The sequence below is a fragment of the Emydura macquarii genome, unplaced genomic scaffold (assembly GCF_026122565.2).
Source record: "Emydura macquarii macquarii isolate MOO-44397 ecotype Brisbane River unplaced genomic scaffold, CSIRO-AGI_Emac_v2 contig_1477, whole genome shotgun sequence".
In the NCBI taxonomy this organism is placed as follows: domain Eukaryota; kingdom Metazoa; phylum Chordata; order Testudines; family Chelidae; genus Emydura; species Emydura macquarii.
The window spans coordinates 6,662,375-6,686,992 of record NW_027131614.1 but is presented as its reverse complement, the minus strand read 5'-3'; the positions used below and the strand labels follow the sequence as shown (position 1 = coordinate 6,686,992).

The following is a 24,618-nucleotide window of genomic DNA, read 5'->3' as shown; positions in this document are numbered from 1 at the left end:
GACAACAGTGGTTCACCATCATATCATCACGAACCCGGGCGCGCGGGTGATGATAAAACCGTACCGGATCCCAGAGGCCAAGAGGGAAGAAATTAGGACAGAGGTAAAACAGATGTTGGAACTGGGGGTGATTGAAGAGTCCCGCAGCCAGTGGTCCAGCCCCATCATCCTAGTCCCCAAGCCTGACGGGACCCTGCGTTTCTGCAACGACTTCAGGAAACTGAACGAAATATCTAAATTTGACGCCTACCCAATCCCACGTATCGACGAGTTAGTGGACCAGCTAGGCAAGGCCCGCTACTTGACCACTTTAGACCTGACAAAAGGTTACTGGCAAATACCCCTAGCCAAAGACGCCAGGGAGAAGACCGCCTTCTCCATGCCCGATGGCCTTTTTCAATACACTGTCCTCCCCTTCGGACTTTACGGGGCCCCTGCGACCTTCCAGAGATTGATGGACCACCTACTGAGACCCCACACCAAGTATGCGGCTGCCTATCTAGATGATGTGGTCATCCACAGCCCTGACTGGGAAACACACCTGGAGAAAGTGGAGGCGGTGCTAGACTCCCTCCGGAAAACGGGCCTCTCTGCTAACCCCTCCAAGTGTGCCATAGGGCTGGCAGAGGCCAAATACCTAGGCTATGTGGTAGGGAGAGGCCTAGTAAAGCCCCAGTGGAACAAGGTGGAGGCCAGCCGGGCCTGGCCCCGACCAACCCGTAAGAAACAGGTCAGGTCATTCCTTGGAATTCTCGGGTATTATAGGATGTTTATTCCCCACTTTGCCGCTAGATCAGGCCCCTTGACGGACTTGATAAAAGCTCGGGGCCCAGATATGGTAAAGTGGACGAAAGCGACCGACAAAGCATTCGTGGACTTAAGGACAGCCCTGTGTAGCCACCCAGTGCTTATAGCCCCGGATTTCAAGAAGGAGTTCATCCTCCAGACGGATGCCTAGGAAACAGGGCTAGGGGCTGTACTTACACAACTAATAGGGGGTGAGGAGCACCCGGTTCTGTACGTCAGCCGGAAGCTCCTCCCCAGAGAGCAGAAGTATGCAGTGGTGGAAAAAGGATGTCTGGCGGTTAAATGGGCCATGGAAACCCTCATATATTATCTACTGGAGAGACGATTCACCCTAGTGACGGACCACGCCCCGCTCCGGTGGATGCACACCAACAAGGAGAGGAACGCACGAGTGACCCGCTGGTTCCTCTCCTTGCAGCCTTTCAACTTTCGGGTGCAGCATAGGGCTGGAAGCCAGCACGGCAACGCTGATGCCCTGTCCCGCCAGCACTGCCTGACGTCCCACGTAGCCCAACCCCATGGTGTTGAGTGGGGGGGGCGGGAGGGGGATGTGTGATATATCAAGGGCAGAGGGTGGCAGGAGAGTACATGAAGGGAGGTACATCAGCACCAGAATGATCAGGGCTTTATTCCCTGCAGCCTAACCAGGGGCAGCTGGGGCCAATCAAGGATCAGCCAGGTGCTCCATAAAAGGGCTCCACCCCAAACACAGGGAGCACAAGTTGGAGGAAGCAGAGGTGTTGTGCTGTGCTGTGAGGAGTGGAGCAAAGCAAAGCAAAGCAAAGCAAAGCAAAGCAAAGCAAAGCAAAGCAAAGCAGCGGACCAGAGTCGCAAGGTGGGGAAGAGCGGAGGAACCCCAAAGGAGGTACAGAGCCCAGCAAGGGGCAACACAGACCCAGGGCCTAAGAGGCCAGCAGGACTGAGGGGGGAAAGTAGCCCAGGGGAAGAGGCTGCGGCTCCAAAAATACAGAGCCAGCAGTCTGCAGCTGCTCTTCACAGGGCCCCTGGGCTAGGACCCGGAGGAGCGGGTGGGTCCGGGTCCCTACTCCCCTCCCCCAGGGAAGACGGGGTGACGGGCACTTTCCTGGCCCCCAACAGGAGCAAAGTACGAGATCCATGAGAGGGAAGCTGGCCATCGGCCACAATATATATATACACATGTATATATGTTATATTGATTCTATATCTATGTTTCATTAATCTGTTATAAATATTTATACATGGCAGATATATTGTGTTCAGCTATTTGTTTTCTTTTTACCCACTGAATTTATATATTTTAAAATTCCTTACCTTAATTTATTAGTTAGATTGTTTGTTTAGTGTTATGCCTGTGTATATGTATATATAGATCTATATGTAATAGGTAATATAGTATGATACATCTAGAAGTGTGAAGACAGATATGTGGATAGGTTCAAACTTGCTTACTGGTTAATTTTTTCTCTGCTTTTTTACAGTAGTAAACTCTGCTTTTTCAGAATTGAAAACTATTGCACATTTTTAATAAATATAAAGGAGAGTAGAAGCAGGTTTGCATACCAGACTTATTTGGTTTAAGAAAAAATGTATCATCTATGGTACAATGACCATATAATATTTTTAAATTTTAACTACTGTAAGAAGTGTTGAAGTATTTTTGTGAGATTTAACCATTTTATGTAAACCATTCTTTATAATCAAAGGGTTATCTTTTGACATTGCACTGGGATAAAACTATACAGTAAATAATGAATTGTGGGATGCAGCCAGGCTTGCAGAAAATAACTATTTGAGGGATGGTGCATGAACAGAAAGCTGTAATTTTGACAGGTGGCAAGGTGTCGTGTCACCAGGCCCTTCTAAAGCCTCATATCTCATACCTATTGATTAATGGCTCTAATTAAGGAATGAAATCAAGCATGTGAAGACAGGGGATCGCTTTAGGTCCTTGTTTGGTAGTTTTCTCTTCCTGGCACACAACTCATCCATCTAAATATCAGTGCTCTTTCATTTATTACAGTTGGATGATACCAAAAAGGAACTGGAGGGGTATATGCTGATCTTGTCATGGTCATGCAGGAACTTGATTTGGCAAGAGCTGAGGTAAGAGAATGCACTGGTACATCATCTGAATGACTGCTGCATTATCAGTTTGTTTGTTATTTCCTTCCTTTTTTGCAGTAATTAGACAATACTTTATGTAATTGCTTTTTGATGTAGAGTAAGGCAACTTTATATCTTAAGGGCCATATTCCAATCTGTTATACCAGTATAAATCTGGACTAATTTTGAATTGAGTGGAGTTACTTTGTATTTTTACACCAGGGTAACTGAGATCAGAAAGTGTCCCTAGATGTTTAAACTTCTTATTAATATATATGAAATATATATAGTTGAGAAGTATTCAGATCTGCCTGTTTAAAGTCAAAGCTTTTCACTTTTAAATTTAAAAAAGAAAACACATCCTTAAGTGTAGTTGGTGAATCCGTAGATTAGGGGAAAAGGAATGATAAGACAAGATGAAATAGGAGAGTTTTTTTGGTAAGCCTAGCAAATCAGGTTGTATTAATGAATCTTGTATAATATCTCTTGTGCTGCAAGTATACTCATACACACTCTGCTTACTAACAAGACCAAAAGTCTGACATTATGCTACACAGCTAAACAAGTCCCTGGGGGGAAAAGCTTGCTACTTTTGCCCTGCATTATAATGTTTAAGCTTTGAATCCTTGGCAGACACTTATTAGTTTGGCTAGTTGGAGAGAGCCACCAGCTGGAATGTGCAGTATACATGGCAAAATATTATTCCTTTTTCCTAAAATCTGTGACCAAAACAAAAAATCAAAACAAAACAAAAATTCAAAAAATTATACACAAATCAAAACACTTGTGGTGTATTGTATGTTTAAGAGACAAAATAATTAAGTGAAAATCAAAGTTTACTGTTTTTCCACATTCTTTACAGAAGTTAGTAAGAAAAAAAATTAAATTCTTCATTTATAAGAAAAAGAGTCCATTGATGTCATATAATTGCACCACAAAATGTCTCCTTAACTTAATCCATTGTGTCTTTATAGCATACAATACATGGTATATAAATCATCCAGTGTTTGGAGACTTTTGCCATATACAGGCACAGGGAAATAAGATTGAGACAAAGCTTTTTCAATTTATTCAATGAATTCAGATTTAGGATTGATTCTGCAACCCACTAAAGTGAAAGGGGCCTGCTTATATATTGAGGGCTGCAGGACTGGCAGATTAAACAATTTTTAAAATGCAGTAGTTGGTACAAATGTTAAAATACCAAAAAGGTTTAATTTGTATTATGGGCTTACATAAAAAGTTTAATTTGCACGGGATGTACTTTGAATTAACATTTTTGCTGTCCTGCAATGTAGAAACAGCTCTGTTTTATACATATATAATAGGAATTTATGTGTATTTGCACATCTGTATTTTTTATACATGCACACTCACTGTTTCGCTATATGTATAAAAAATGGAATTATGGTATAAATCCTAGAAATGAAGATTTCTAATAAAATTCTCAGACTGCCTTAACTTTACCACTACTGGTGAATTATACCATCAAATTTTATTCACTTAAAAGTTGTTTGTAATTGTCTTTTGGATTCTAAGGTGTGACATCTCTGTATAATATTCTTTAGAGTTTCAAAAATAGGAAACATCGATGAATATAGATGTTTTTTGATATCTTTATAGGATATTGATTATAATGGTGACGTGATATAGGAATTGTATGATTTAGGATTCACCAAATAGAGTTTACTATAGTATATTTTGTCATCTAGAGAAAATATGTTATGCCAAGAACTTAAAAAAATAGTTCCTTTCCCTTCATTTATTCTGTTAGCTTTTCTATAATGCTTTTTATAAATTAATTTTACGATTACCTCATCTTTTTTATTTATATTTTAAGAGCCCTTCTTTTAAGATTAGAAATAGTGATAAAATTATTGCTTACTGAAGCAAGTAGACTTTGAATCTAGCTATGCACATTAGAAAGATGTTACACACTGCATACTTTTAATAATGATCATTTAGAAGATAATTTTAGCATCCACACAAGGGAAAAATGGATTTTTGATGAGTTCTTATATGACCATATGTGGTATTAGTCAGTGTGAGATATTGCTAGCGAGCTCATTGCTTTCAAAAATCAAAGTTAAATGGTTCATCTATCATCAGAATTTGTGTCTGGGCGACTTGTCTGAACATCAGTATGATTTATGGTTTGAATTGGAGGAGTCAACCATGCATGTTTCTTAGTTTATCGTTTTATGCTGTCTTCAATTAAATGTCTATAAACACAGTGATGGCTTTATGACATTGTCCATCAATAAAGACTATCAGATTTTGCATGAGAATATGTAATTTTCAGAAAAATAATGACCTTTTGACTTCTATGTGCCCTGTTGTACACATGATATATACGGCATGTATAGACTTCAATTTATATCCCAGCTTCCTTTGATTTCTATCCTACAGACTAATTAAGACAGTGAACATATTTTGTTAAATGTAATTCAGATATAATACTATGCAAGATATTTTTCTATGTAATTATCAAATAAATAATATGTTATGCAGTAGTGGTAAGATATAATAAGAACTCATCTTTAAAGATATACAATATCTTGTTTTAATGGTAATGTAAACAAATAGAAAAGGATACCAGAACATTTTATTGCATATTGATTCGGTGTTTGATTATTTTATCATATCAAGTTTTTGCTAAAGGAAAATAATGCACACATTAAAATTAAATTAAATTATTCTGCAAAATGGATGAATACTAACAAAAATAGGCTTTCATTTTCTTCAGGGACATTGAATAATGATACTTTCACTCTTCATATTTATGAATTATTGTATAGTATTCACAGTGGCACCATATGGAGGTTGAATCATTTTTGCACAGCTGTATCCTGATATTGCTGTCAACAGCTATGCATTGTTAAAAAAATAAATAAAATTAGTATTCCAGCTCCTAAAGCTATATTGAATATCTTTTCAATATGTTTTTATAAGAAAAGTATGCATTTTGTGAAATTTTTCATATACCACATCATGTGAAGGGGTTGAAGTACCTAGGAGCTGAAATATAGTTAAGATAGCTTTTAAGTTAAATTTGTACTGAAGGAGGAAATAGTTGTATTTATAACTTTGTATTGCATATATGACTAAATTAGACATATTCAAGTTCCCATCCTCCTCCTGTTACATTCAGACAAAAACACACGTGACATGAGTGTATATGTTAAATATATATTAATTCCAGCCTGTCTGATGTTCTTCTGAGCCTATGGTGAGGCATCTGTTGTAATTTTTTTCTGTCCCATAAGACTGTGAATTGAATTTATTTTGCACTTGGTGCATTCTCAAAAGTTACAAACTGGCAGTCACCAGATGGTGCTAAGGAGACTCCTGTCAAGAACCTGCACATGTGCACAAAGTCTAAGTGAAACTGAAGTTAATAGTGACTGTGAGATTATACTAGTGAGTAGTTGTCCTCCAGTTGTTTTAATTATTGTATGTGTTTCTCTTTATTGCACATAACATTGAAGATATATCTGCTTTGTTGCTTTTCTATGTCCTTTCAAGCATCCATGAATAATTTCATTTTCAATATTTCATTATTCTTTTGCTGAGAAGCAGCAGTTTAGCTAACAATATCTAATTTACATCAAAACTGGCCATGAGATAACACTACTTTTCCTCTCACACTTCTCTATTTGAAGCTGTATCTAAGGCTCTCAATGGTGTTTTTGGGTCTGCTAAATAGTTTGTTTTATTGAAATCTTATGTATTTCTTAGCTCTGCAAAGCCCATGTACACCCACATTAAACATCATGGAAATAAAGGTGCAGAAAAGTGTAATAATTATGCTTTAAAGTAGCTTCATGATTATAAAACTGTCATGAAAATGTTTACATCCTTTAGTATGATGACTATGATAAACAAAAAAAGATACTTTACTTACCTGTCCTCCCCTGCCTACCCCATCCCCTCCCCCCCCCAAAAAAATTCTGGGGCTGGGTGAGTGGATGAGTACCATTTTGCCATGCTTCTTTAAAGATATTATATTCACAGGATTCTCACTATTGAGTTTTGAGCATCTTGACTGAGAAAAGAAAGGGTTTTCAGTTTTCTAGACTTAAAGTGCTTTACATGGAGCCCAACCACTGCTGCCTCGGCTTCCTTAACAACATTCCAGTTTGATTACAGTCCAACCCCAGTCAGTTATGCACCGCCGCAAAGTGACTGAATTCTCTTGGACCTGGCTTTCCTTAGATTCTATGCTAGATGGCTAAGGTTGCCAGGACTGCTTCCTGCCAAGACTGTAATGGATGTGGATTAAATGACTGGATCAGGCTACTTCTTCCAGTAGGATTGCCATGCATTTGCACCTTATTTCGAGTGAGCTTTTGAAGGCATGGAAAACACCTCACTCTACTATGACACTGTTCAGGATGCTCAGGAAAACTATATTTTGCTACCAGGTATGTATCCAACCCTCCACGTGAGGGCTTTGTGGTTAAGGCAAGTGTAGTCATATCTGAAATTGATTGACCTTAGGTGGTGGTGCCCATGAATTCAGACATGGTGGTGCCCATGACAGAAGTGTTTACCAGGCAGCAGTCTTAAATTCAGTATCACAAACTTGCCAGTCTCTCATGGCTAAGTCTCAGATGGAGATGGGAAGAAGGCTATTAACTTTATAGATTTACATTTCTCCAGGAGAAACATGCTGAATTTAAGAAGGTTCTCTGAGAATGTTTTATCAGCCAAGTATTGGTGTTGGTGGCTTTTGATGTAGGTGGCACTATTATGAGAATTGCTTTTTCTAATGAGGGCCTTCATTTGGAAAGTTTGAAGAAACATGAAGACAAAGAAGAGATTCTCCTGAAGACATTGGAGGCAAGCCTTCAGAAGATGAAGGAAACTTTAATGTGTCTGTTTCATATTTCCTTTTCTCACTCTATCAGGATCCAATAGGATCCAGGGTATTGTATGACTGACAGAAAGGTTTTGCTAGAACAAGCAGATATTATCAAGGTCCATGCTATGAATGTTGAGTCTGATGGTCCCAACAACATTTGTAGTACCCATCAAATGTCTCCAGTGAGGGAGCCTGAGTATACCCAGGGAACTCAGGTGACAGAAATTATATAGGGACACTCAGACCACATCCTGATAATGAAATGACCTCAAAATCACTTTCATTTTGTAGCAATCCATAAACCATTTTCTAATTAGGTCTAGACATTCAAATTTAACCACAAGTGCAAATGAGCATAACATTCTCAAAATCTGGGATGTGTGTAAAGATTCTGGAGACGACGGTGGTTATCCGTACACTATGTACCTCAGAGATCTGACATCCCAAAATATGGCCCTGATTTTAACCTTCTTTTCTTCTTAGAGTGATTTGCACATGTTCATTCCACTTCAGGTGTTTGCATGTATAGTGCGCCAGCATTGGGGATTTTTCCCTTAGCTGTACACATCAGAGCTGTACATGAGCCCTTTGCTACCTCATGCTGCTGCATGACGGTATAAAGGGCAGGGCCACTTCAGTTCCTTCTTTCCGCCTGTGGTTGGTAGTTGGAGCATATTGGCTTGATTCTGCAAATGTTTTTCTCCCTTTTCAGGGAAATAGTTCTCTTGTATATTGTTGGTTCTTGTTTTTATAGTTTTGTAGTTTTATAGTTTAGTTAGTGTAGATTTAACCTAATTTAGTAGACTGTCAGTTTCTGGTTGTTCTGGGTCCTGACATCCAGTATTGGGAAATGACTTGTTCTCCAGGCTTTAAGTCTTGCACTGGCTGCAGAAAATCTATGGCAGTGAGTCTCATTCTTCTTGGCAAGGTTCATGTTCAAGATAGATGCCAGATCTGCAGAGACTTTAAGCCCTGATCTGGAAAAGATAGGGAGGTGAGACTTCATCATGTTCCCATGGATGCTGTTTTGCATCCACCTTTGGAGCCTTCCTGCTCAGGGCAGGCGCTGAACACATCTACTTTGATAAGGAATATTCCTCCAGACATTGCTGAGTGTCAGTGCCACTTTCCTTCCCTGATGCTGCGGAAGAAACAGCAGCAGGGTGCTTCAAAGGACTCATCCTCCAAAAGACTGAGGTCTCTGGCACTGTGAACCAGCAAACAAACTGGGAAACAGATTAGACCCAGTCCCTAGTGTCAACACCTTCGATGCAACATCAGCAGCAACAGGGGAACTTCTTAGTGTTGACAATGCTGGCTGAATGTGATCTCCTATGCCTCTTGGTCCCGGCTTCTCCAGTTGTTCAGGAGACACATTGGCCAGTACTGGTAAATCCTCAGGCTGATTTACCTACTGGTAGAGATCAGCTATCAGTACTGTGGCTGATTTTGCATCCTCCTTCATCTCCTTGCCTGGTGCTGTCAACAAGCAAACTTAGTATGCTTTCCCCAGCACCATCATCTCCAGAATCTTGATGATGCTCATTGGCACCAAAAGGCACCATACCCCCCGTCAGGTGACTTTGGCTCATCTTCGGAATTGGAGGTAGATATATATGTGTTTCAACTTTGGGATAGGAGACATCACTCTCCATCTGGGGGTTTTCACCCTTTGTTTCCTGCAGAGGTTCAGCATTGGTTGAGTGACACTAATACTTGGTCTGTAAGATATGGGGATCCAATACCCTACCAGTGGCTATATTAGAATCCATGGGGATTTTTCTTCCACCACCAGATCCTTCTCACAACCTCCTCACTCCAGATCCTCGAGTAGATGCCAGGATAGTCTACAAAGAAGATATGTGAAGTCACCACTGTTACCAAACATGTGCAAACTGCCTCAGTGGACTCTATATCAGAGGAATTATGGAAGGCTCCACCTCAATCTGCTTTTCCTTCTTCTTCCTTCTCCCCAAAGGAGTGGTAGTGTCAGGTGTGTCTTTGCCTCTTTAGGATGATTACAGGACATGTCAGGATCTGTTGAAGAGTGTGGTCTCCTCACTAGACATACAAGTAGAGGCAGTTCAAGAGAGCTCAAATTGTGTGGTGGACATTTTAGGATCAACAGGTAGCTCTAGGGTAGCTCTCCCCCTAAATGAGTGTGTTCTGGAGTTCCCAAGGGTTCTGTGGCAAATGCCGTCTTCTTCCACCAACTGCAAAAAGAACTGAATGGAAGTACTATATCCAAGCATGGGAATATGAACATTTTACACACAAATCCCCCAAGGTCCTTCGTGGTCCCAGTGGTGAACGAGAAGTAGTCGAGAAAGGCAAAGAAACTCAATTTTTTCACTAGAAAACTGTACAGCAGGGCTACAGTTTCATATCTTGAACCAGCAGGCCTTTGGAACAGATGCAGTCACCTCAAATTTGTGGACAAGTCAGTGGAGGATGCCAGACAGGCGTTTCAGGCAGTAGTGGATGAGGGAAAGCTGACAGTTAGGAGCTCTCACCAGACTGCTTTGGATGTGGCAGACTCTGCAGCCGGGGCTGTGGCATCTGCTATCACAATACAGAGGTGTTCATGGTTCCAGTTGTCCGGTCTTCCTCAGGATGTCCAGCATATCTAAGATATTTCCTTTAAGGGTCCAAACATGTTTTCCCAGTAGACTGCTGAAAAGCTGCATAGTGTGAAGGACTGCAGGTCTTCATTAAAGTCTTTGTGGATTTGTATCTCCAGTCCCTAGAAAGAAGCAATTCTGCCCTCAATCATTCCATCGTTGCCCGCCTTTGACATCTAGGAAACCTGACCAGTCTAGGAGAAAAGGAAAGATCATAGGAAGAGACCACCACACTCCTCGTTTTCATCTGCTATGAGCTCATCCAGACAGCCAAGGAATGCCAAGCAGTCTGTTTAACGTCCTGATCAAGGATAGCTTACCAGTTTACCTTATGCCAACTTCTCTATCCCTGTTTTTTCCAAAAGCTTATCCCACTTCCTAAGAGGTTGGACCCGTATTATCAGAGACGGGTGGGTTCTAAACATGATGGAATTGGTGTACGCCCCTCATTTTATTTCTTATCCCTCCCGCCCATCCTCCTTCTCTGCCCCGCTTCAGGGACCATTCTCATGAGGTCCGCCTTTGGCAGGTGCAGTCTTTCCTCAGGTTGAGAAACGTAGAGGTGGTCTCTCCTCTCCTCAGAAGAAAAGGGTTTTTTGTCATGCTACTTCCTAATTTCAGAGGCAAAAGGAGGTCTCAGAACTATATTAGGCCTGTGAGAGCAAAATACATATATAAAGAAAATAAAATTCTACATGGTCACCCTAACATCCACTATTCCCTCACTAGATCTTGGCAACTGGTATGTTGACCTCAACTTGAGGAATGCATATTTCCATGTGGAAATCCATCAAAGCAACAAGAGATTCCTTAGATTTATGGTCAAATAATCTCACTCTCAGTTTATGGTCCAGTTCTTTGGCTTATCTGTGGCCTCATGAGTATTTACAAAATTCATGGTGGCAGTAGCTGCGTTCCTAAGGAAAACATGAGTACAAGTGTTTCCATACCTGGCTGACTGGTTGGTGAGAGGTTGGTCAAAAAGGTAGAATTTAGTGAGGCCAAGATTCAGTCCATAGTCAGAGTGCTAGGACTGCTGATCAGCAAAGAAAAGTCAGTCTTTTCACCTACTCAGAGAATAAACTTTGTAGGGGAGGTACTGGATTCTACAATAGCTACGGCTTTCCTCCTGCAAACCAGGTTCCAGACTGTGTTAGCCACCTTGTTAGGCCTGAAGGCCCATCCAGACACCACTGTAGGGAACTGCCTGAGCCTTCTGGGGCACAGGACCTTATGTGCTTATGTGGTTCAGCATTCCAGGCTTCATCTCAGAAAGTTGCAGAGCTGGTTGAGCTCAGTGTGCTCCTAGATTTGACACCCACTGGACACATTGGGCCAAATGCCCACAGGAGTCTTAGCTTCCTTGTAATGGTGGCTGGACACAACCAATATATGTATGGGAGTTCCCTTCCTTTCCCCACAACTCGCACTGACTCTGGTTACAGATGCTTCTGCCCTAATTTGGGGAGCCCACCTGGGGAATCTACAGATTCAAGATCTCCGGGATGGCTAAGATTTAGCTCTCCACATAAATGTAAGACAGTTGAGAGCTATTTGTCTAGCTCGTCTTGCTTTCCTCCCCCGTATTAAAGGAAGGAATTTTATGGACAAAGTTCTTATGGACAACACTGCAGTGATGTTCTATGTGAACAGAGAGGGAAGAGCCAGATTGGATCATCTGTGCCAAGAGGCAATACTGCATTTGAAGTTTTGCATCACCAACACAATTCACTTCAAAGCCTCCAGGTGTCAAGAACAGGCAGACTGCTTGAGCAGATCTTTCACCATTCATCACAAGAGGTCTCTCAGGCCAGATATAGCCTGGGGGATTCTTTATATAGAACTGTTTGCAACTCATCACAACAGAAAGTGTCACTGATTTTGTTCAAGAGTAGTTCGCAGTCCAGGGTCTCTGACAGACTCTTGTTGCCCTGGAAAGAAAAATGCTTACCCCCCAGTTCTGCTCCTCCCCAGACTGTTGTTAAAAGTAAAACAGGATCATGCTCACATGATCCTCATAGTGTCAGTGTGGCCTCATCAGCATTGGTTTTCCATTCTGCTCAGCCTCTAAACCAGGGCTTCATGAAAATTACTACCAGAATGAGACCTGATATCATAGGACCATGGTATCCTTCTTCATCCTAACCTAATTGCTCTTCATCTTACAGCCTGGATGCTCCATGGTTAAAACCTCAGGAGGTCTGTTCAACGGATGTGGAAAACATCATCATAAAAAGCAGAAAACCTTCTAGGTACACTTATCTGTTGAAGTGGAAATAATTCTCCTTGTGGTCTCAACAAAAAGGTGTTTCTCTAGTCTGGACTTCTGTACACCAAGTTCTGGACTATTTGTTATATCTGAAACAGCAAGATCTTTCCATTAGTGTCATCAGGGTTTGCCTAGAAGCTATCTCAGCTTTCCATCCTCCAAATGATAATTGCTCACTTTTCTCCAATCCCATGTTTTAGGTTCTTAAACGGTCTGGACAATGGTGTACGCAGGGCAGGAGGGGTCCCTGGCTCCCACCAGATGGCACTGCCCTCCAGCTGCCCGGGGAGGGAGGATCTGTACCTCTGGGGGGGACATGCCACGTTCCTCCTCCTGTGCCCCGGGGACTTTCTGGCGCTCATGGCGGTGGTGAAGCCCGGGTCTGGTCAGGATCCGTTACGCCCCACTCCCCGCCCTTACCTGCAACATGGCGCCCGCCTCTCCCACTCAGAGCTTCCTGTGCACCCCATCCCTTGTGCATCATGGAGGGCCTGGCCGGCACCCTGCCACCCTATACTCCCCGTCGGTAAGCCACTGGGTCTGGACTAATTATATCCCAAAGTAGAGGATCCTATTGCTCATTAGGACTTAAACCTGGAATTAACAAAGCTGATGGATCCACCCTTTGAACTGCTGGCTACCTGTTCATTGCTTTATCTTTTGATGAAAGTAGCCTTTTTGGTGGCATTTACCTCTGCGAGGAGAGTAGAAAAATAGCAAGCCCTAGTAGCCAATCCACCATATACAGTTTTTTACAAGGACAAGGTATACTTACTCCCACACCTAAAATTTCTGACCAAAGTAGTTTGTCACTTCCCTATCAAGCAGGCTATATATTTATCAACTTTCTTTCCTGAGCCTCATGCTCATAAGGATGAGGAGAGACTCCACTCATTGGATGTCAGGAGAGCATTAGCTTTTTATTTAGGCAGGTCATTCTATTAACTGTCCATGACAGTCACGGAGAGGGTGAAGGGTCTTCCAGTCTCACCGCAGATGATCTCATCATGGATTTCCTCTTGCACACGTTTGTGCTATGACAGTGGTTTTTCAACCTTTTTTCATTTGCTGACCCCTACAAAATTTCGAATGGAGGTGTGAACCTCACTGGAAATCTTAGACATAAACCACAGATTGAAAACCACTGTGCTACAATGTTGCCAAGCAGAGTGGTAGCATACTTGACAACATCTCAAGCAGTTTCTGCAGCTTTTCTAGCTCACATGCTTATACAGGACAATTGTAGAACTGCAACTTGGTAATTGTACATACCTATGCAGGACATTTGTAGAACTGCAACTTGGTAATTGTACATACCTTTGCATCTCATTATGCCATGTATCAGTTTTCCAGAAATGATACCACATTTGGATGTGTAGTCCTTCAGTTGTTGTTCAGGTACACTCAAATCCCATCTCTGGATTGAACTGCTTCTGAACTGCCTGAAATGCAATGGATATGTGCAATCACTAGAAGAATAAAAAGCAGTCATTAGCCTGCTCTATAACTTGTTCTTTGAGATGTGTTGCACATATCCATTCCACATCCCACCCTCCTTCCCCTCTATATCAGTTTGTCCCATAATAAGGAACAGAGGAGGTCAGAGATGGCTTTGCCCTTTATACCACTGCACAGCAGCATGAGACAGAAGAGGGTTCATATGCTGCTTTGACAGGTATTACTAAGGGAAAAATCTCCAAGCCTAGTGCATGTATCATACACACACTTGAAGTGGAATGGACCTGTTCAGCACGTCTTGAAGAACAACAGTTACAGAACAGATTAGTAACCTTTTTCATATTAACAAGCAGGAAGATCCAGCGTGTAGCCTCCTGTGTAAGGAATGCCTGTAAGACTGACTGGAAGCAGTGCCTCACAAGATGTCCTTGTTTAACACTCTTAAAAGATGAATATCTGCTGCTTTAAACCATGACACTGATTAAAACTCCTGACACTAAGAAAGAACCATTTGGAGAAGGAAGCTGTTGTGTGCCTTTCTACCAGTTTATTTGATAGGAATGATCTTGGATTAATTCATAGTTAAACTTCAGTAATCATAATAACCCATTATTGTCCCAAACAGTTATTGGTCGTAATGCTGTGACAAATTACTCTGAATAATTCCATCAGTTTGAGAATCTGGACTCAGAGCCAGAGAATTTGTAATTTGTAATTGATAAGAAGGCAACACTAGGTGGGATGAGGGTGAAAAAGGAACAGTTTGGAGTGGGGGGCGTGGGAAGGGAACAATAGTGCAGAATTAGGAGCTGGAGAAGAAAAGCTACAGTAAACAGATCTTTTGGTTACTTAACTTGTTTTTAACTCATTTAAGGTCCAAAAAGTAGAGGGCATTTTACAAATAGTAGACACCTCAAAAGAGCAAAGAAAATATATTTTACTAGGATCTGTTTTTCATAGTGGAAGGCTCCATTGCCCAAGGATATCTTGTGCCTAACACAATTGATCTGTATCTCAGATGGGGTTTCTAGGTGCTACTGAAATACAAATTATAAATAATGTAATAGTAAATCTCCATAAAACTGCTTTTTAAAACAATGAAATGTAAAATTAATGAGCCATAGCTTAATAACAATAAGCCAATTCAGACTGTGTATTAGTTGGCTACCCTTCTTAGGTGGCTGAAGACTTGAAGACATGATTTTTAAACACAAATCCAAGGTGCACACCCTCTGACTACTAATGTGTACTGTATTGTCACTTATTGCTCTATTCTTCAATTCTTTGCACACCGAGACAGTTTAATACTATGATACACCTACAGACCAATTCATGGTAGGTGACACTTGCTCAAATGTTTCAGCACTGATGAAAGGCTGAATAACATTGATTTACTGAATTCTACACAGACTTAGTATTTTTTCCAGAGGGATTAGAATCATAGAACCATAGGGTTAAAAGGGACCAAAAGGGTCATCTAATCTAACCCCCTGCCAAGATGCAGGATTTGTTGTGTCTAAACCATCCAAGACAGATGGCTATCCAGCATCCTTTTAAAACCTCCAGAGAGGGAGCTTCCATGACTTCACTAGGCAGTCTGTTTCATTTTACGACTGTTCTTAGATTTAGGAAATTTTCCTGAGATTTAATCTAAATCTGTTGTGCTGTAGTTTGAACCCATTGCCTCTTGTCCTGCCCTCAGTGGCAAGATAGAACAACTTTTCTCCATCTTTTTTAATGGCAGCCTTTCAAATATTTGAAGACTGCTATCATGTCCCTCTTTAATCTCCTCTTTTCCAAATTACAAATACCCAGTCCCTTCAGCCTTTGCTCATATGGCTTGCATTCCATCCCTTTGATCATCGTTATCACTCACCTCTGGATCTTTCCCAGTTTCTCTACATCTCTTCTGTACATTGTTGACCAAAATTGGACATAGTACTCCAGCTGAAGCCTAACCAGTGTCTAATGGAGCAGTAGTATCACTTTCCATGACGTTCATGCTATGCCTCTGTTAATACAACCTAAAATTGCATTTGCTGTTTTTTGTAACAATGTAGGCTGATCTATAGATTATACTGATTACTTAAGAATCCCCAGTTATCAATTCAAGGGTTGACAGATTCTTGTCCCAAGATCAGTCCCAGTAGTATACAAATTATTATATAGTTGGGAACCTCTAAGCGCATAGTTGCAACACTCACACTATAGGAACTCTTTCTGATTTACAAGTATTTTATTAATACATTTAGCACAGTCACAAACACCCCAAATCAATAAGGTTGCTAGAGATACTACAGAATGTACATCTGCGCATCCATCCGTTGCTGAACAACCTGAAATGTTCACCATCACCTTTCTCCTCATCACCAGTGGCCATCATTTTAGCACCTCACAAGGATTACATCTCTCTCTACCCTACTGTCCTGGGATGTAACTTTTATAATATGATATGCTGATGCCACTATGTTTGATGCATATTCAGTAGGGGATCTTCCCATTTTCCTTATTTGTATTTCCTCACCTTACTAATAATGTTGGAGTGTCCTTCTTCTACAGAGTAGTATATCAATGATCTCAATGTATTACTATGTACATCAATTTGTTACCATGTCCCTCTTGTGGTTAGTTATCTGTGGATGTAGCTCATGAACCTGTTATGTATGTCAATTTGTTGCCATGGCACTCTTGTGGTTGAATCATGTACCTGTGGTTAGAAACTCTCCTTAAACTCTGTATTTTCAGCTTCCCAGTATTTGGGGTTTTTCGTTGGGCCATTTATCTGTTCAAAGTTCATAGGCCTTAAGCCTTATGCTAACTTTCTGAAGCTAATATCTTACAGTGTACAGGCCTGTAGATTCCGTGCATTACTGATGAATATAATAGAAAGCAGTGAATATAATAAAGGCAAGCTAGCCCTATGGGCTACAACAGCATTGCACTGTGACTCATGTTGAGGTTGTGGTCTACCACAACTTCCAGACCCTTCTCAGCAGTGCTGCTGCCAAGCCAGTTATCCCCCATTTTGTATTTGTGCATTTGTTTTTTTCCCCCTAACTGTAGCACTTTACACTTGTCTTTTTTGAATTTTATTTTGTTGTCTATAGCCCAATTCTTCAACTTATCAAGAACCTTTTGAATTTTAGCTCTAGCCTCCAAAGTGTTTGCAGTTCACCTAGCTATGTGTCACTTGCAAATTCGATCATTGTGCTCTCTATTCTTACATCCAGGTCATTAATAAAGACATTAAATAACACTGGACCCAGAACAGATCCCTGTGGAACCCCAGGTTCTCCATTCGAGACCTCCTTTCAATCTGACATCATTCCATTAATAGTTACTCATTGCTTGTGGTTGTTTAACCAATTATGTAGCCACTTAATGATAGTTCCACCAAGCCTGCATTTCTCCAGCTTATTTATCAGCATGTCATGTGAGACTGTGTCAAAAAACTTGCTAAAGTCCAGGTATATTATGTCCACCGCATTTCCTATGTCCACGAAACCAGTTACCTTGTCAAAGAAGGAAAACAAGCTGGTTTGAGAAGATTCTGTGAGATGGTATGAGAGCAGACTATTACATAGTGATAATCATATAAGTCCTGATTGCTACAGACATGTATGACTTACAGGCAGGATGTGTTAATTTATGGTTCCTACAAGAAAATGTTTCCTCTAAACCACATAAAAAAGATAAAGGAATGGATGAAGGTGGATAAAAATTGACGATATTTAAAATGAAAACAATCAGATATTTAATTTAAATTACATAAGGTTTAATTTTTAAAAATAAACCTATTTAAAATTAACTTTGAAATTGACAACCTATATTAAGTCCTAAACTTATTATATTCTATTACAATAATTTAAATGAAAAACAAACAAAATATTAAGCAATATATGTTTGCTGCAATATATATTGCTTGCTTAAAGGAAGTCAGACCACTGAACTGGTGGCTAAGCACTTGGAACTATGGTTTGTTGATGTGCTAAACCAGCTTTTGACAGCAGTGGCCTCTTCTGCAAGTGGAGAGAGGATATTTCTTTCATTTCAATTTATTGAGTAAGTTCAGTTCAATGACTAGTTCAGTCAAAGTTAATAAACCAGTTGGGAATTGAAAAAGCAGGAAAGTTGTTTTGCTGTTCCAGTGTATTAAAAAAACTAGGTATGAGAGGGTGAGATATACTAGTTCTAAAATCTTGATGGGCATGGTGATCAATAACAATCAATCAATTCAGTCAATTAGCTACAGATAATACTTCCTTTGTTTAATAAATCAGCCAGTTTAAATGCAAAACATGTTTTGAAAACCTTTTTTTCTGATATATCCAACCTTTTAAGATAGCTTTATTTCATTAAAAACATTAAAAGTCAATTTTGTTCATTTTTATACATTTGAATTTCTGCCCAAATAGACTTTGACCCAAATCATAAGTAAAATATTAATCATCATCTAGTAAATAAGAAATACATCACTCTCTATTTCTAATATATTAAAAATGTAAAAATGGAGCATCTGAATAAATGTAAATCAAGTAATATCATTGCTTAAATAATTATGTGTAGATATAGTGTAGTCTGGTTAACAAAAAGAAGCACCAAATTTAATTGTAAAGGCTATATTTAGGTGTAAATCAACATGTTTTAGTGGTTATCAGCTAATGAGAATCAACCTTTGTTTAGAAAATAACTACTAGAAAGCACAAATGCAAAACATGATTAAAATCAATTATTAAATCAAGGTTTCTTGCTTGCTGATTTAAATAATGATTAAAGTCAGTAATTTAAACTGTTTTGATTTAAATCAGTCTACCCTGAAATGGATGAATGAAAGATTCATAAACCTATCTCTGGAGAGCTATCAGCAAATTAAAGACAGAATAATTTATTCTGATGGTTCGGAAGATAAAGCAATGAGGACTAGCTTAAACTCATCATTTTGTCCAGTTATTTGGAATTGTCACGTTTTCCCATCTACTCTACTATAATAGATTCTCTACATTAAGTATTATGGTTCCACCTACCAAGATACAAGCAGGAAGAGAACTGTCAAGGCAGTGCAAGGGTGCAAACCAACCCACTGCGTCCTCCGTTTTCTTTGCCTCCTTGTCATGGAAGCATGGAATGCAGCCATATGCCTCGGTTCTCACCTCTAATTCTTTTCTATAAATCTTTTTCTTTCAGCTGTTGAATGCAAAATGAAAGAAAAAGAAAAGGAAGGATTCCAAATAAAGGAGCTGAGGAAATACGGATGATGTAAAAGGAAGCGAGAGAAGGGCATCGAGGAAAAGAGATTTTGCTTTGGAAACCCACACAGCCAATTTATAGTTAAAAGGATCTCCATTTGGACAGAGAATCAGGAAAAAAAAATTAATTCCTCATCAGAATTAAATCTCCTTCTCAGGACATTGACTCAGGGCTCTCCAGATTCAATCTCTGTTGCAAATTCTTTCTCTATTGACCCCTAATTTATGCTTCATGCTTGATTTCTCCTTTGTTAATTGACTCTTTAACTCATATTGGAGGCAAGTGCAGTTTGAAAATGTGTTCATGGCATCTCTATATAAAACTCTTTCCTCCTGAGTTGTACTGCTTGCTAGCATTGTGTAAAGAAACTATAGAAGGATAGAGGAGGAAGTGATGTCTGACAAATAAAAATTACATATTATTAAATATTTGCCCATTACCTTTCTTTTCCTCCATCTTCCTTCCTTCCCATCTTCCACTGGGGATTGCCTATCAGATGGTGAGGGTGTCTTTGCATTTTTGTCTTTCTACCTTTTTTTCTCTTTGTTTTGAAAGTTGCTTGTCAGAGGTGGAAGTGGGAGGACTTAAGCCTTTATCCTGGGCCTGATTAAAACAGTTTTTAATCCTTGCTTCCTGGTAGAAGTGGAGCAATAATCGTAGAAGCAATAGTAGAGATGTAAGAGACCCCAAAATGTCATCTAGACCATTCTCCTGCACTGAGGCGCAGGACCATGTATACCTAGACCATTCCTGACAGGTGTTTGTCTAATCTGTTTTTAAAAACCTCTAATAACAGGGATTCCACAACCTCCTTGGTAACCTTTTCCAGTATTTAACTATCTTTATTGTTAGAAAGTTTTCTAATATTTAAGGTAAATGTCCTCAGCTGCAGACTAAGCTGATTACTTCTTGCCCTACCTTTAGGGGATATGGATAACAAATAATCACCATCCTCTCTCTAACAGCCCTTAATATATTTGCAAACTGTCATCAGGTGCTCCCCCTCAGTCTTATTTTCTCAAGACTAAACATACCCAGATTTTTTTCACCTTTCTTCATAGGTCGGGTTTTCTAAACCTTTTTTCATTTTGTTGCTCTCTTCTGGAGTCTCCACCGTTTGTTCACATCTTTCTTAAAGTGTGGAAATCAAAATTGGACACAGTACTCCAGCTGAGCCTCATCAGCACCAAGAACAGTGGAACAATTGCCTGCCATGTCTTAGCTCTGGTCTACACTTACCCGACGATTCGGTGGCAATTCCTGTACTTCCCTTCTGAGGGTGTCTTCACTGCACTGCACCGATGGGAACCGCATTCCTGTCAACACAGCGCTACGCTACTTGAGGGGGTGGATTTACTCAATCAACTTCCTGATCGATTGAGCGGGTCTACACTGACCACTCAATCGATCCTGAAAGATCGATCTGGTGGCGGTGACTTTGCCACTGTCAGTATAGATATACCCTTAGATACCACACTCCCGTTAATATACCCCAGAACGATATTAGCCTTTTTAGCAGCTGCATCACGTTGTTGTCTCATGTTCAATTTGTGATCCACTATAAACCCGATATCCTCTTCTGCAGTACTGCTGCCTAATCAGTTATTCCCTATTTTTGTTCATATTTTTTATTTATTCTTCCTAAATGAACTATTTTGCATGTCTTTACTGAATTTCATCTTGTTGATTTCAGACCAGTTCTCCAATTTATCAAGGTCCTTTTGAACTTTAATGCAGTCCTCCAAAGTGCTTTCAATCCCGTCCCACAAATTTTATAAGCATACTCTTCATTCTATTATCCAAGTTGTTAAGGGAACTATTGAATAGTACTGGACCCAGCACAGACCCTTGGAGGACCCATTAGATACATCAGTTTGATAGTGAACCATCGATAACTACTCTTTGAGTATGGTTTTTCAACCAGCTGAGCACCTACTTTATAGTAATTTCATCTAGACCACATTTCCCTAGTTTGCTTATGAGAATATCATGTGGGACTGTGTTAAAAGCCTTACTAAAATCAAGATGCATCATGTCTACAGATTCTCCCCATCCACAAGGCTAATAACCCTGCCAAAGAAGGAAAGAGGAACCAGCAAATTCAAAAGGTGAATTTGACAGGGCACAAAATAAGGTATAAAATGTGCAGAATGCTTTAACCAAAAATGTAAGAAATGTGTTTGAAAATGTAGTTTACAAATATTCCTGTAATGCAATTTGCTTGGTGTGTACTTTTGCAATATTAACATATCAAAAATGTATATTTCTCTTTGTTTTAGTGCACTCATTGTTTCAAAAAACATCCTGCTGTTTAATTTTGCTGGCTTTTCTTGTTTCATTGACTTCATCCTGGTGTGATTCTCACCTATTCTAGTGCTCTGGCTGGATATTCTCCATACATCTGAGTGTGCTAACCAGGGACGGAATTAGGGGGGTTTCCAGGGGCTATAGCCACCCCAAATTTTGCCTTAGACCCCTCCGACCCTTCTCCCTGATCTGGGTGCCCGGACAGCAGCCGCTGCTCTCGCAAAATAAGATATAAAATGTGCAGAATGCTTTAACCAAAGCTACCCAGCTCTGCTGCTGCAGTTTCCCCTTCTTTGGGAAACTGATCCATGGCTGGTGGGGCACTAGGGGAGTTTGCCCAGTGCTAGAAGTGGCCATGACCAAGTTGGTCTCCACTGAGCTGGAGTGGGGAAACAGGGAGTCTGTCTGTGCTGGTGCCTCTGGCTCAGGAATGGGAGCTGTGGCTGTTGCTGTACTGAACAAGTATTCAGGCTCTTGAATGCTCAGCTTAAAGAAACGGCGCTCTGATATACTCACTTCGACACACACAGAGTGTCCCACACACACACTTCCACCCCACATTTTGTCTCACACACCCCGCCTCCCTCACATGCTCCCCCCTGCACACTCTCTCTCTCTCTCTCTCTCTCACACACACACACACACACACACACACACACACACTCCCCAACACACTCTTCTCACACACAGTCTCTGTCACAAACTCCCTCCAAAACACACACACTCTTTCTCACACACAGTCCCCCTCACTCATTCCCCCAACACACACACACACAGTGTCTCCCTCACACACTCCCCCCAAAACACAAACACACTCTCTCACACACTTATATTGTTGTTGTTACTTCTTGGTTCTTTCTGTTGAATGCACAAAGCACATATATTCTCTGTAATTTTATTCTTTCAAAGTTTGTTAAGAATTACAGTACTGTTATATCAGTTTTTTGACTGGTCTGTGCATTTCATAATTTTATTTCTCTCTTTTGCTTAAATTTAATTCTTCGAGTAGTGAGTTCTAAAATGTTGAACCTGTCCCAGCTGGAGTAATTATCATTATTACTTTTATTACCATATTGTGCTTTGTCATTCATTATTTAAAGTGGTTCAATCAAATAATAGTATCTTTCTAGAATGTAAATTTAGCTTGTACTCACCTTAGTGCCAGTTTATAAAAAAAAAACAATTAGCTAAACACATAACTTTAGACACTGTGCAGATGAAGGTTGCTTATTTTCAAATTGCATTTTCAATTATATCAGTAAAATAACTTAACATTTGTATGAAAATAAATGTGGTTCCAAGTATGATACTAATAAGTAATGATGGAGCCAAATGTTAGTGACTCTCATACATTATTCCAGAGGGGTAGCGGTGATAGTCTGTTTTCAGCAAAACAACAAGAGTTCTGTGGCAGCATAAAGACTAACAAATTTATTTGGGCATAAGCTTTTGCAGGCAGAAACCCACTTCGTCAAATGCAACATACATTATTGTGATTGGTAAACATAAATGCCAAAATAATTAGAAAAATAAAATTTGCATTGTTCATAAAAGAGAAAAAAACTTAATCACATATGTAAAAATTAAGTAAATACATTTTTAGTGGAGTGAAAAATAATTAACTAAAATATAGTAGATAATGCCAGTAATACAGAGTGCGTTTGTTAGAGAAAGTAAACAGATTTGAAGCAGATTTTATTTATTTTTATTTATTGCCACTAAAGGTAGTGTACAAAGTGTCAAACTTGTGTTTCTGATGTCTGTGTTAAAGTTCCAAAAACTTTAAAGCTTGGGACTGGGAATATCTTGCTGTATTATCTCCAGATTGTTCTAAATTTACATCTAAACTAAAAATATGGCTTTAATTGGTGTTTGTATGTATTTTTTCTCTCTTTATATAGGAAATAGATACAGTGCTTCTGTCAGCTAATTTCTAAGTTATCTTAAAAAAAAAAAAAAAAGAGTAGACTTTTCAGGTGCCTAAAGTTGTCCCCCCTCAAATCTAAAATGGTACCCTTGCTTCCTCCCCATCTGGTTCATATCCCTGGTGTGCAGCTTCCTGCCATGTGGCTGCCGCAGCTGCACATGATCCAGAATGCATCATGCCCATTGCCTCCTCTAGCTGCTGCTAAGGGTGGAGGTCAGAGCAGAAGGTGTCTGGGTAATGCCTCCCACAGCCCCTGTGCTCAGTTAATCTTCTCTAGCACTGAAGCCCTCTGCTCCAGATTGACTGCAGTGTGAGTTGTTATATTATGGCTCTGAGGCTCCAAATCTTCCAAACGTCCTACTTTTGTTGTGTGCAAACGGCTAATTTTAAAATAAAGTACATTCTCCAATTTAAAGTAATTAGCTATTAGTATTATTTAACCAGTAATTTTTTCCAGAAATTTTCATTTGTTGATTAGTATTATTATTAGTTTTAGTTTATTTCTTTGAATAAATGTTGCACCAGTGAGCTGCCATAGATGAAGTTTAAAAATCGATCTGTCTGTACATAGTTTTATTCTCCTTTTTGAGGATAATATAGATAAAACACACCTTTAAGTGAATATTGTTAAAAAATAAATGTGTGCGCCCACAAGATGTATAGTGCAGCTCTCCCACCATTTTTCTGTCTAGCCCACCTCAGCACCCTCACTGGGAAGAGACTGGAGCCGCCCCTGGTCCTAAGGTTTTCATCCATTTTTAATACTGGATTACCTTTCTGCATAGCACAATCCCATCACCAAATACCGCTCTCACTTAAGAATAAGCAGCATCCTTGCTACTCTTCATCCACTTGCAGGAGTCTTAAGATATCACAGCTTCCTGAGTTTGTACTAACCCAGCCCAACTCAGCTCAGGAAGCTTCCCTCTAATCAAGACTCTCTGTCCAGCCTATATCTCCCTCCTTTGCTGCTTACCAGGTTAACTGGCCCATCTGGCCTCCATTAACCCCTTCAAGGCAGATGTGGGGTGGA

At 40.1% G+C, this 24,618-nt stretch overlaps 1 long non-coding RNA gene across 1 annotated transcript; it reads left to right on the top strand.

Annotated features, from left to right (window-relative positions):
- Positions 1-2,819: 2,819 nt before the first annotated feature.
- Positions 2,820-19,777, top strand: LOC137156805 (uncharacterized). Its single transcript, XR_010920905.1, has 2 exons — positions 2,820-2,892; positions 19,289-19,777. It is a non-coding gene; the product is annotated as an uncharacterized lncRNA (long non-coding RNA).
- Positions 19,778-24,618: the final 4,841 nt, after the last annotated feature.